The sequence below is a fragment of the Cololabis saira genome, chromosome 19 (genome assembly GCF_033807715.1).
Source record: "Cololabis saira isolate AMF1-May2022 chromosome 19, fColSai1.1, whole genome shotgun sequence".
NCBI classification, from domain to species: Eukaryota; Metazoa; Chordata; class Actinopteri; order Beloniformes; family Belonidae; genus Cololabis; species Cololabis saira.
Genome location: NC_084605.1, coordinates 13560267 through 13573651, shown reverse-complemented (window position 1 = coordinate 13573651; position 13385 = coordinate 13560267).

Genomic DNA, 13385 nt, shown 5'->3' with positions numbered 1-13385 from the left:
TTAAATAATATTTGAATGATCTCACAACTTTTAGTGCCTATGTGGGATAAATGTTCCAATATTTTAATATATTTAAAAACGTTCCTCTCTCTCTTTAACTTAAATTAAGTTGGTGCTTGTTCAAATGATACATATATATATTAACCATGATTTATGTTCCAGTAATTGTAATCATTAAAGGTCTAATGGACTGTATGGAACAAATAATTTATTGGTGTTTGGAGACTATAAAATGAAGTTTACCACACATGTTTTTACAGAGTTGTCTTCAAAAAGTGTTTTATATTCAATGTGAGCCATAAACACCCTATTTTTGCATGGTTTGATTTCACATGTACATTTGACAAAAAACAAAACAAACTGATGATTTTATCATCTTTTACTTTTTAATCTTTTTTTAAGGGGGCTGTTATGCTTTTTTATTTCCTGTCGTGCATGTATTGTTACAGTTACCAGTTAATGGTGACGTTACATTTTCATTTTGGCTGATGTAAAGCACGAGCCTGGCCAGCCATACCCAGTCACTTTGCATGCACAGCCATTTTTCCTGGTACAGAATGTACCGAAGCAGTTACAGCGGTGTTGGGGGGAAGGCTTTATGCAATGAGTCATACAGGAACACCCAAGAGCTACTATTCGAAGCAGCCGAGATGGCTTGAGCATTGCTAATAACACATTGGATCAAAAAGTTTTTACTGCAAAATGAACAACGCTCATTCACCACAAGCCATTTCAGATGTCTTTTGTTGAAAGGGTGACTGGCCATGTTGGTACGGCATACCAATGAAGACTTTTTGGTGAATCCAAATACTTTAGAGCAGAGCTAAAAAGGCTTAAAGCAGCACAATGTAACTTTCAGCTTTTGTTGAGTTTGGCGGCTCCTTTGGACAAAAGCGGTAGTGCTTTACCAGAAAGAACACTACATTTCCCATGAGCACCAGCGCGTACTGCAGGAAAGATCCTGTCCCCGTCGCGTGCATTTGTTTTGAGAGAAGACGGGACGGACTTTCAAAACTACTTTTCTGTTTCACCAAGTGAACAGACGGAACGCAAAAAAAAGATGTTAAACTGCTGGAAAGGAACTGGAATTTACCGGGATACCTTAAACAAGGAAGCCAGGGAGCGGTATATGGAGAAAATAATGATTATTAATGGTTTGGATCCATATGAAATCCTTACTAAAGAGTGGAGCTCCAACGCGGAGCTCCACTCTTTAGTAGGGATTTTCTGCTGCAGTTCTGCACAACCCACGTCTTAGGCTTCTTTACTTACAAGTGTTTGGCAGCTGCTTTGGTAAATGTTTGACTCAACATGTGTATCAATAAATTTGTATAATAGTACAACATACAGTACATGTTTTGTATAACTCTTACTTTTTTCTTTTTTGACCGCTATATTACGCGGAATAGGCTCCGAGGCATGAGCAATATTTTTGTTTTCCTCGTGAGATTATTTTTTTCCTCTGCAGCTACAAATAGAGTTAATATTTTTTCCTTAACAAACTAGTTTTATCTGAAGATTGGGGTTAATTGCACCTCAGAGAGCTGGCCAGCAACTGCATTTAGCTGGAGAAGAATCGGGAATAAAACCCGTGTGAATGATCCGACCCGGTCTGTGTGAGTGACTCTTTCACTCTTTTACTCTGTTATATCAGATACTCGGTCTCCGTGGTTCTGCCTCCGAGCAGGAAAGCGGTGAAAAGTTAAACCATTAGCGATCTTTTCCCCACGTCTGTTATGTGTGGAGCTGCTGCAGCTACAACACAGCAACGGGTTACCATGGTTACAGAATAACGGAATTCTTGTCCGGGCATTTAGCTTGTCACTCTCTCGCTTTCTTTTTTTCGCCTCCTCCGATAAAACTTTGATTTTCTTCGGTTTTTTCGCTGCTTCGGCCATGATACCAGCTTCTGCTGAGCTCTGCGCTCCACGCCCCGCCCAGCTTTCGTCTCAACCACGAATCGGGAAGGAGGGGGAAGTGACGTATGCCGTAAAGCAGTCAAAGCCGTAAAAAATTGTAGTTTTTTAGTGTGGAAGAGTTCCTACCATACACCTCAAAGTTACATAGTGCCAGTGAAGGCGATACAGACCCCTCAGACCATGACAGAGGTGTCATTAAACCTGTTGGAAGTTGATGTACCATCACAATGACTCTGGAAATATGATATTAAGGTGGAAAAGTTACATAGTGCTGCTTTAAAACAGGAGATGAAAAAAAGGGCTTCATAAAGGGTTATTATAAGGAAAGGTTTGAAGAATGTTTTTAACTGTTAACCACGTAAAGATGGGAGTATGCGTGATCGGTCCCCTTTGAAAAAACGCATTATTTCAGCAATGCAGTTATTTTATTTTTTACATCCAATATCTGACAGTTGGTTGTCAGTTTTACAATTTTTCATAATGTGCTTTGCTGAGGACAGACTCCAGGCCTATTACTGCCAAAAACATTGTATCTGTGTTGTCTATCATTGTTCTTTTATTTTCATGAAATCTTGAAGATTTACAGCGTAGCAAATGTTTACTGGGACTGTAACACCAGAATGAGCTGATTCAGCTGCACATGTTGAAATTAAGCGCAGCTTTAAGTATTAATGCTTATCCCAACGCTCCTGATGTACAAAAGTGTTGGATAAAAGTGAAAGGGTACAGAGTCGCTGTTATAATGTGAACCACTGCTAAGGTGAGCAGGTGTAGCTGCATTTGTTCTAAACATGGATTTTAAACTTTTATCTGAAGTGTTGTCCAAGGGTTTGGCGTCACTGACAAAACGGACACCTAGCATTACAGTGTTGCATAGAGACCACACATGCACAGTGAGCCTGACCGAACCAGTGACAACGTAAAACATTGAGGTAAAGTTATGTAAATATGTATGTTATGCATCTAAAAGCTATTTAAGTATGACTGATTGAACATTTGTAGGATATCTTACTTTTTTTATAGCTGTAAATTAGAAATTATCTTGAAGCTTGTTCTTTTTTTTGTAAAGTTTGAGATGAAAAGAAACTTGTTGAAACAAATAAGACAAAGCCACTGAACTGGCAAAACTCCTCTACATCATATTCAAGTCTGTAATGCAGCCCCTTTCAGACATGCGTTGTTTTCTCTTATTCTGAAAATGAAAACAAATTAATAATTAGGTACTTTTCTGTAATATTTTATGACGCAAGTCTGATTAGGTCAGACCTAGTGGCACAAACGTATCACTATCCACATGACAAAATGGAGCTGCAGCAGTCAAATAACAAACAAGCCCAGAGCAGAGGTGGCCTAATTTGAGATTAAGAAGAATCCTTTGGATGCATCTTTTTGAATAGATAAAATCACCCTCCAAATATTCCCTCCCCCTGCTTTTACAATCATTAGATGGAGCACCAAGTGCATTTTCTTTTTCCAATTATCATTAGGACCGAAGCCAAAAGAACAAGAAACAACTTTAATATCTTTGATTTATAAATCATCATTTTTAACTTCTCCCATGTTGTAGGAGTTGTCCACAGGGGACAAAAGAGGTCACGCGTTCCTCAATGTGATAACTACACTACTGTGCAAACGACATACAGTATGTCCAGAGTGCACCATGCTTTCTCCAGCGGGTCACAGCTATGTCTGAAAGATGGAATATTGACACAAAAGTGACCAATGTCTGAATTTTAACAGATTCATGAAGCCATTAACGTTACATATCTTGTGTCTGGAAAGGGCTTCCGGTGTAATTAATGTGTTGGATTTGTTTAAAAAAGAAAAATGCTCGCTGATCAATAACTTTTTCTGAGGTTACGGGTTCACTTTTTCTGGTTTTGTACATTGAACCTTATGAATATAAATGCTGTTGTGTTGTCAGTGCCTTCAACTTTAATGAAAACAGAATGTTTAAGTCATTTGACATATGTGTAGTTACAAACATTGTTTATTTTTTGCTTGACAGTAATGTGTAAAAGTCTGTATAGTAAGATTTTGTATGAAAATGCCACATGTTGCTGCTCATTCAATAAAGAAAACCTTTATTAATTCCTTTTCTTGTGTCCAAAGTCCATTCTGAGACTTGTTCCTTTTGCAAAGACTTATATTTTTTTCAAACACAATTTATACAGTGAAAAGAAGAGAGGAATGAGTTTGAAATGAAGTCCTGACAGGCAGAATTGACCCCGGTGGATATGTGAGGGCAGGCAGCTCTGTTGTTATCATTATCAGTGAAATAGTGATTGATTGTAAATTGTTTTCACTCCCAGTAATATTTTCCACGATCTGGGTCTTGGTTTTTCCCTCTGGAGGTTTCTGGCCTCTCTATTGTAGCATTAGATGCTCGTATCATTTTCTTAGAGGCCCAAGGACGCTGGCAGTTGTGAAAAATATTCTTGCTCTCATGTTCTCAATCAAAACACGCTTGCATTACCTGCTGTGTGTATGCTGCCCATTTGCACTATTATCTGCCTGGGAAAAACGAAACAAAGTAAGACTTTAGCCAAGGTAAATGTCTGAATCTCCCTTTTGAAAGAACAAATACACATTTTAGTGCGTCTTATTGTGTCTGTAAAACGCCAAAGTCAGACCACGTGCAACGCTATCTTGAGCTGTCTTAAATAAACAGTTACAACTTCTGCTTTCAAAACTGTGCTGCTGTGGATATAGTGCTCATCATGTGCGTTTCTTTGTTTCTCTGTCATATCTATGAGTCCTTGAACAGCTGGAAAACCCCAGCAGGGCAGTACAGATTATGGGAACAGAAAACACTCACACTGCTGTTACTGAAAAGTGTTTCAAAGCAGAAGTATCGAGTCTCAGACTATTCAAAGGTTAAACTTTGGGCACAAGATCTCCATTGTTCAGACCCTCTATTAACAATGAAGAGTGAAATATATTAAACTATCAATACCGCTAAGATAAACGGCCCTCTAGAATTTCCATTTGTCTTATTCAGAATTACAAGATGAGTAAATGAGTTTCAAAATACATTTACAGAAGTTTATACTTTCAGATCTTCACGGCCCTGACTCTAGTTATTAATAAAACATGGGCTAGTTGTGGTTTGGACTTGACATTGGATTAAATCAGCCTTGAATACTTCCAGTAAATCAACGGTGAATGTAAAGCAGTACATGTGGTTGTCAGGAGGGGGCGCTGTTGCTCTCGTGTCAGAACGCTTCACCATGCTGCAGCTGTTTGTGTATCCTTGTTGATCAAGCTCTTATTTAGACTTTAAAACCCCACAAATCATTGTCACCTTGAGTGAGTTAGAAGAAAGCCCCCAGCACACAAGAGAATGTGGAGCTGTATTTACACAGAGGTAGCACCTGTACACTGCTGTAGGAACACTCGCAGGTGTCCTCTCTGAAATAACTGTGTATCTGGGGACTTCAGTTGTCTTGGATGCAGTCTCAGCTCATTTAGCCACAGAGAAGAGACCAACACCCAACACAAAGAAAAACGACAGCCTCGCTCCAACCTCAGGTAACTGATCCACGTAAAATTGTACAACTATGCCTTTTGGAAGAAAAAGTGTATATGACATGGTGATAGGATGGTTGTTCAACGCTTTTCCAGGGACTTGTTTTTATTTTCATTGTTATTTTAATATAGGACCAGAAGAGTTTTGTTAAAGACAACTGGAATCATAGCTTCATGATGTAGGAAGAAAACTCTGGTGTTGTTTTGAAAACTATTGAGTCAAAGAGATTTTTGATTTCCTTACAAATGCAGTTTCTTTACCGGCCATGTCAGAAACAAAAAGAAGGTAGGCATGTGGTTGATTGAAATAAGTGATATGCAAAGCAACATTTTTTTTCCTTGTGCAAAAATATAGTTTTGTTGTTTTTTTCCCAGTGGATTACTGTCATGGCAGGCCTTGCAGCTCTGTACCTATTGCTCATTTTCCCCCTGAGCTGCTCACAGAGCACCCTGAAGTCAGAGCAGGAGATGGGCTCCCATCAGGCCCCTGCAGCACCTCTTCCTCCTCCACAAATACAAGACATTCTAAGAAAAGAGGAAACCACTCATTTAAATGCGAAACGGACATGTAAGTGTTGTTTGCTGAGCCACTGTGCGACGGAACTGAAAACATGTGCATCCATCCACGTTTCGACAAAGTGGGAATTGATAGTGGAAACTTCAATACCTGCATGTTGTTTTCAGGATATCTGTGACGTCACATATCCGATAATAGCTTTTATTGTGTGTTTGTGGTCCCGCAGATGCCCACGTGGACAAAGACAATGCCAAGATAGGCCTGTTCATTGCTGCATCTCTCGGGACCTTCACTCTGATGGCTGCAGTGTACTGTATCTACAACAAGTTTTACACCAAACACCAGTACCTGCATGCCCAGCTTAATGAAGACCTAGGTAGAGATAAACCTTTACTGGTTAGAAACCTTTTTGAGGCTTAGTCTTGTGTGGTTTTAATTTGCATCCAGTGCACAAATGACTGGAAACATGCATGAGCTTGCCTTTAGAGTTGCATGGATATGGAAAAGAAATTACATTTAAGACCAAATACAGTAGCAAGGTAAAGTATGGGAATCTCTTGGAGGTCATGTTCTTTGTTGTTGTTGGTTTTTTTTTTTTACAAATATTTGATAAAAAATGTGATTTGATCTTCATCCAAGTCAAAATTATTTATAAATATGATTATAATGTATCTTATCTTCTGTTAAACATTCAGTGTTGAAGGAAAAATAATGACTTGGTTTTATATATCGCCGTTCAAGGCACCCAGAGCGCTTTACAGAGATCATTATTCATTCATACACATCCTCACTGGTGGTGGTAAGCTATATTTTGTAACCACAGCTGCCCTGGGGCAGACTGACGGAAGCGTGGCTGCCATATTGCGCCTAACGGCCCCTCCGACCACCACCAACATTCATACACATTCACACACATTCACACGGGGCAAGGTGGGTAAGGTGTCTTGCCCAAGGACACTACGACAGCAACTGGGACGGAGCGGGATTCAAACCTAGGAAAAAAGAACTGAAACCTTGAATTTAATAGTAGGTTGAACCTCCTATGCCATTAAATGCTCCGGATTAGCGCTGCACAATGTTCTCTTAACAATACTCTGTTTACTGAATTGCTTCAGCTCAGACACATTTCCGGGATGTCTTTTGTGAATGTCTCTCCTGAGGTCATTCCACAGCATCTCTATGGACTGGGCTCTGCCGCTGCCCTCCAAATGCAGATTTTCTTTGTATGAAGTCACTCTGTGGTGGATTTATTTCAATACTTTGATTGTCCGGCTGCATCAACCAATTTCTGTTAAACTTCCTCACGTTGAAAACCACTCTGACATAATCCAGAAGGATGTTTTGGTAAATATTGGAGTTACTTTTCCCCACAGTCAGCAAAGTAGGCTCAAATCTTGTTACTTTCTCAGATCTTGGCAAGATGTGCTCCTTTTATGCAAAATGTATAGTATTCAATATTCTTCCTGAACAACTGAACTTCAGTTTCATTATTCCACACAACATTTTTTCCTGGTTGCACTGCAGATGGCCGTGGTGCTCTTTGGCAAAGCTTGGTGTGCAGCAATGCTCACTGCTGGAGAACAGATGGTTCCTCTGTGATGTTTTGTGTGGTGGATAATATTCAGAGGTATTAACTGGTGAGATTTTACTGAGAACTTTCTGCCTGTACAATGACTTATAAACTCATGAAGAGAGATTTTTGCTAGTGACTTCAAGCCTTTAGCTGTTACTCCTGTGTTATTCTTTAGTGCAATGAAGAATCTGTGTTGTGTCTTCCGAGTTATCTTGGCAGGGCGTCTATTTCTTGGAAGAGTAGCCACTGGGCCAAACTGTCTAATTGTGGACTGAAGGATACTGAAACACTTTGAGATTACTTTATATCCCTTTCCAGGGCTATGGAGATCAACTACTCTTGACTTTATGACTTCCCTTTTTTGTGCGGCATGGTTCTAGATCAACAAGCTTGAAATGTTTATCTTCTATCAAGCGTAGTGGCTCTAAATAGCAACTCTTAACTAATTGGCCTTAAATGGACTTCAATTGTACAATTGCTGAGTCCAATTACCTTTCAGAGAAGTAATTAATCTATGACTTATTTTCCTTTTTCCTTTAGCTCTGTGGATGTTTGATGGCTGTATTCAGTAAAGACATGAGATTATATATGGTTTATGTTTGTCTATTATATTGACATAGGTAATGATTAGACCATGTTATGGTAAAATAATGCAATAAAACAACACAAAAAACAAAATTAGGTATGTTTAACTTTTTATTATCAATTTACAAAATATTTCCTCATTTGACTTCTGTTACCAAAGTTATTCCACTCTGCTGATGCCCGTAGAAACACTAAATGATGTTCATATATGTCTTTAAGTCTAACTGTTGTCATCTCTGTCTGCAGACATAACCACAGACCCAATGGACTCCCCTCCAGTGTTTTTCCGCTCCTCTGCTGACTCTAGTGCAACACTTATGCATAGAGCTGGTTATGGATCCCTCTCGGACACTCCATCCATCATTGCTGTCCCTCCCAGTCTGTCCCCTCCTCCATCTGCCATGCCTTTCCCTCCCCTTTTCCTCTCCTCTTGCCCTCTGAGGACCATATCAGCTCAAGATCTGGAGAAGAGTTGTATTTGATGTTAAATGTTTAGTGAACAGTATATGGCTTCTAAAGGTATGTAGCTGTTAATTGTGAAGAGTGCTTTTTTAGAATGTGTATTTTAGGCATTAAGGCAGTGTAGAAGGAGAAGCAGGAACTTTTCAGCAACATCCACACAGTAATGTCTCATCGACCGCTTCAACTGCCACATCTGCCATGTTATTATTCTCTCTCTCTCTCTCTCTCTCTGTATATACATATATATGTATGTGTATGTGTGTGTATGTATATATATACTGTATATATATGTATATATATATATATATATATATATATATATATATATATATATATATATATATATATATAGTTCAATTAATTGATGCCAGTTTTCTTTGTAAGCAAAAAAAGTGCCTAATATACTAACACAGTTGGCCAGTAGGGGGCGCTGTAGTAACGACATGTAGGTTTTTGCTAATGTCTTGGTTGTTAAAGATGATGGAAAAACTCTCCTCTCCCAGTAAAGACCATCTCGGGTTCTCGGCACATGAGGAGCTACGACGACTCCTTTATATAGTTTGCTTTCTGGAAAAACTGTCGTAATTTAATAAAAGTTATACCATAAAAATGAGCGGTAAATATCTGCTTCCACATGTAGGTACGACTATCATTCGTGTTGGTAAAGGCATCAATGCCTTTATGAAATTAAATGTATATGTGCTATAATTTAAAAATTCAGCATTGAATAAAATTTACACATGAAATACATTGTATAATGTCATTTTAACTTCAAAATAAGCATTTTACCTTCCATTTTAAACATCTTAATGACTCTGTTAGACAGTTAACAGGTGATGAAACAGTTGACAGAGACACATGACAATAACAGAAATCGGTTCAGAGATACAAACACAATGTTTATAATCAGTATTATCCATACAAATACAATACATTAGTTTTTTTTTTTATGTACATGACAATTTTTATTTATGTGCTTGCTGGAGATGTTCTGCAGTGATGAATTCTTTGAAACAGCTCCATGTTGAAGGTGTTCAGGTTCAGTCCTCTCTGGTTTTGGTACTTTTAAAGCAGACTTGTGGAAGACGTTTACTCCCTGCAGGTATATCTGTGGTGACCTGAAGACCTAGATTTTGCCTCCTGCTCTTATATTGGCGACGATGCGCTGGTGTCAAAGCATTTTTGAAAAGCTGCCAAAGGGAAGGTTTCTTTTGTGTATTTGGATTTGATGTAATGTCCTCTTCTGGTTTTGGGGCAAATACGTTGTCTGGAGGAAGTTCTTCAGGTTCCTCAGATTCGGTGACTTCCTCAATGACCTCAAGTTGGTTGATGGAGACCTCCTTGAGATCAGAGACCTGTTCAGTGTCCAAATCCTCAGTTCGGGTGAGGATGGTCTTTGATTCAGACACATCTTCAGATACACAAGCTTCAGTTTGGGTGGAAACAGTCTCCATTTCTGTGGATTTTTCTGCTGCAGATGACTTATGTATATCTGGTGCTTGATGGTTTCTGAAGCAGACTTCATCTGTATGACGAAGTCTGCTACCTTCCACTCAAGACTCTCTATGACCTCTTCTTGTGCTTTAACTTTGGAGGCCAGTTCGATATAGGAACTGGTCTTCTCTTGCAGCTGCTTTTTCACATGTCCCAGCTCATTGAGGACCTCTGCAGGTGTTGATCTATTCTTTCTGCCAGATTTAGGTGCTTTTAAATCCAGACGTAACTCATCAACTGTGCGTTTGCACCATTTCAGCTCCTTTCCAATCACTATCCTGCGGTGGTACTCATCGTTCAAGAGACTTTCCACCTCTGGAAGTTGTTCTGATTTCAACTTCCGCTCGTTCTCTGCAGCAAGTCTCTTGTCTTTTTCCTGAGACAGAAGGATGTTTGTTTTTCTGGAGCTTGTTTGTCAAATCTTTCACTAGATTTATCAGCTGGTTCATCTGCCGCTGATTAGACTCTGATTGTTTATTTGTGCCAGTGGCAGAGTCCTGGAGGCTTGTTCTTTTGTTCTCTGTTGCTTGTTCCTGTGCTCTTGGTCGGGAGGTCAGTTCAGGATCAGTGTTGATCTTTTCTCGCAGACTCTTCTCAAGTTTTTCTAGATCCTCAAGGAACAAAGTACGGGCCTCTGCACAACTAGATGCACCTTTAATGTCTGCTTCAGGAGCTCTGTTGGAGTTACGCAAGTTCTCAGCAATGCGGTTGAGCTCCGTCACACAGACTAGTCTCAGGTGACGTTCATCATCAAGACTTTTCTTCCCCTCAGATTTTTTCTCCACAGGTTACAATCTTTCTCTGCTGCAATTCTCTTTTCTTTTTCCTGAGTGAGAAAGTTGTTCTTTTTTTGCAGCCTCTTTCTTAAATCATCCACCCGATAGTTCAAGTAGTTCACCTGCTTGAGATGAACATCTGGTGGTTGTCTGGGGCCAGCTGAGGTATTCTGGAAACACCCGTGGACGTACTGCGGCGTCTGGTTGTACCTGAACTCGTGCTGGTTGTATCCAGAATGGGTAGGAGCATAGTTAGCAGAAGCTTGGGAGTAATTCCTTTGCCTCTGAACATACCCTGAGTTAGTAGTCGCATAAGTCCGAGTGTTTGTCCTCCCGTTTTTCAAGTATCTTGAGTGGGGAGTCACAGAGGAAGAAAGAGCCTGATATTTATCCTTATTTGTTTGGATATTTTGTGGAGCTGCATGTTTGAGATGGATGGGAGGCTGCTCATCTCTATTTTCCCTGCAGGTGTCATGAGGGACATCAGGCTCATTTAGCTGTTGCTCAAACATGTTGCTCCGAAGAGTTGTACCAGAAGATGTTTCCAGTTGACTCATGTTGCTTGATCAGTCAGTTATGTTCTTTCAAAGCTTGTCGAAGTGAGTTTTCAATTGCAATTTGAAAATACTCTGTGGACAGTTTTGAGAGTCTTTCCAACCAGAGAGAGTCCAACAACTAAAATAATTCAGAAGATTGACGTCATAAAGCTCTGTGATGTGTTCCATAGAACGTCACATTTGCGTTCACGTGATGTTCTCATAGTAACAAGTTCCAAAAAGCATCATGGAGTTGCGTGAGAAGTCACGTTGAAAAATGAGATTCATCATGGCGACGTCCAGTCATTAAAAGTAAACAAAACATGCCCAAATAATAACCATCAGCTACTTCACCTGCTGATAGATGTCTGAGACTGGAGGAATATGGGATGTAACTCTGCCAGCGGGACACAGAGTGACCAGAGTCCTGACTTACATCAAACACTAACTGTATTTACTGGTGACTCTGCACAGCTAAATAAAAGAGTGCTGAAGTCCAACCAGTCACGTCACCACCGTCACATCTGTCAATTAAACTGGATTTCTGCCATCAAAGAAATTCAGTTTTCTGACGATTCAAACTCCCACGAGACCTTTGAAACAGTTCGCCTCCCACCGAGTTCTTCAAGTCTTTTTAGTTTTGAAGTGAACTGCATCACCAAACTGGAGCAACAAAATAACATTAAAACAGACTAGCAGAGCTATAATTATATGTACAAATATATATCACACATATGAAAGAATAAAAAAAGGATAGATGAAATATGATTATGTATGTAAAATGGGAATCCACACATTTTTCATATATTAGCAAAATGTAATCACATTATTATTATTATTATTATTATCATTATTATTAATAATGAGAAATATTGGAATTAGACAAATAATCCAACAGCCAAATTGCCATTTTATTGCTTTTAATAATCGTCACTGATCATTGACATTGACTAAATTGGTCGATAGTTAATATGGACACAAATGAAAACCATAAAATGTCCATGAAAAGATAGCTTTATAAGCAAAATTCTGTATTTGTGTAACTTATCAGAACAAATTACAGATTAAGACTTTTTAGGGAGACTGAATCATCAAATGTGGATAAATCTCCAGCTGCATAAAACATTTTCACAACACTCCACGATGTGTGTGAAAATGATTTTTCAATTTTTTCTTTCTTTCTTTGTCTTTGACAAGGCTTCACAAAGCACTTTACAATGTTTGTAACTCACAAACCTCCACACTGGCCTCTTGTTGTGTATACAAACTCTATACTTTATGTGATACTTTTGTCCCTACACTCAAACGCTGATGAATCTGTTCGGAGGCAACATAGGGTTCAGTGTGATTCCCAAGTTTAAGTTTTGACAAGTGGTCATCTTACAGATTGATTTGAAAACATTCTGGTTGTCAACAAAAATGATAAAAACAATAAAAACCCTCATGTGTACAATCACATGTACACATGCCAGCTGGACACTTTTTAATAAATGTAGAAATTAAATGAGCTTAGCAGAAATAGAAATGGAGAAACACAGAAGAAACATAAGAAACAGTTATACAGATTTGAGAATAATTAAGGAAGTGCTAATATGACCATATTAATGCATATATATGTGGCTTTGGGTTTTACCAAACTTGCTATTAACCATTAATATATGGAATATATGGGGGTTGTTGTGGTGGTCACTCATTTTTTATGACAAAAAGAATGAAAGCCCTCTTTAGCATCCCCTTACAACCAGCAAATCAGAGAGAAAACTGCAAGGGAAACAATATACAGAGAGGTTTTCTTTGCTGTAGGAGAGAAGGAGAACATCGCATTGGTAGACAAAAGCCAGCAAATAAACTAAACTATCTACATATTGTTCAATATAGTCTGTAATTATGTAATTAATTCCACACATTTTTTTATATTTCCTCCATTTCAATTATTAAATGGAGGAAACTTTGAAGATGAAATATATATATACACACATGTATGTATATATATAT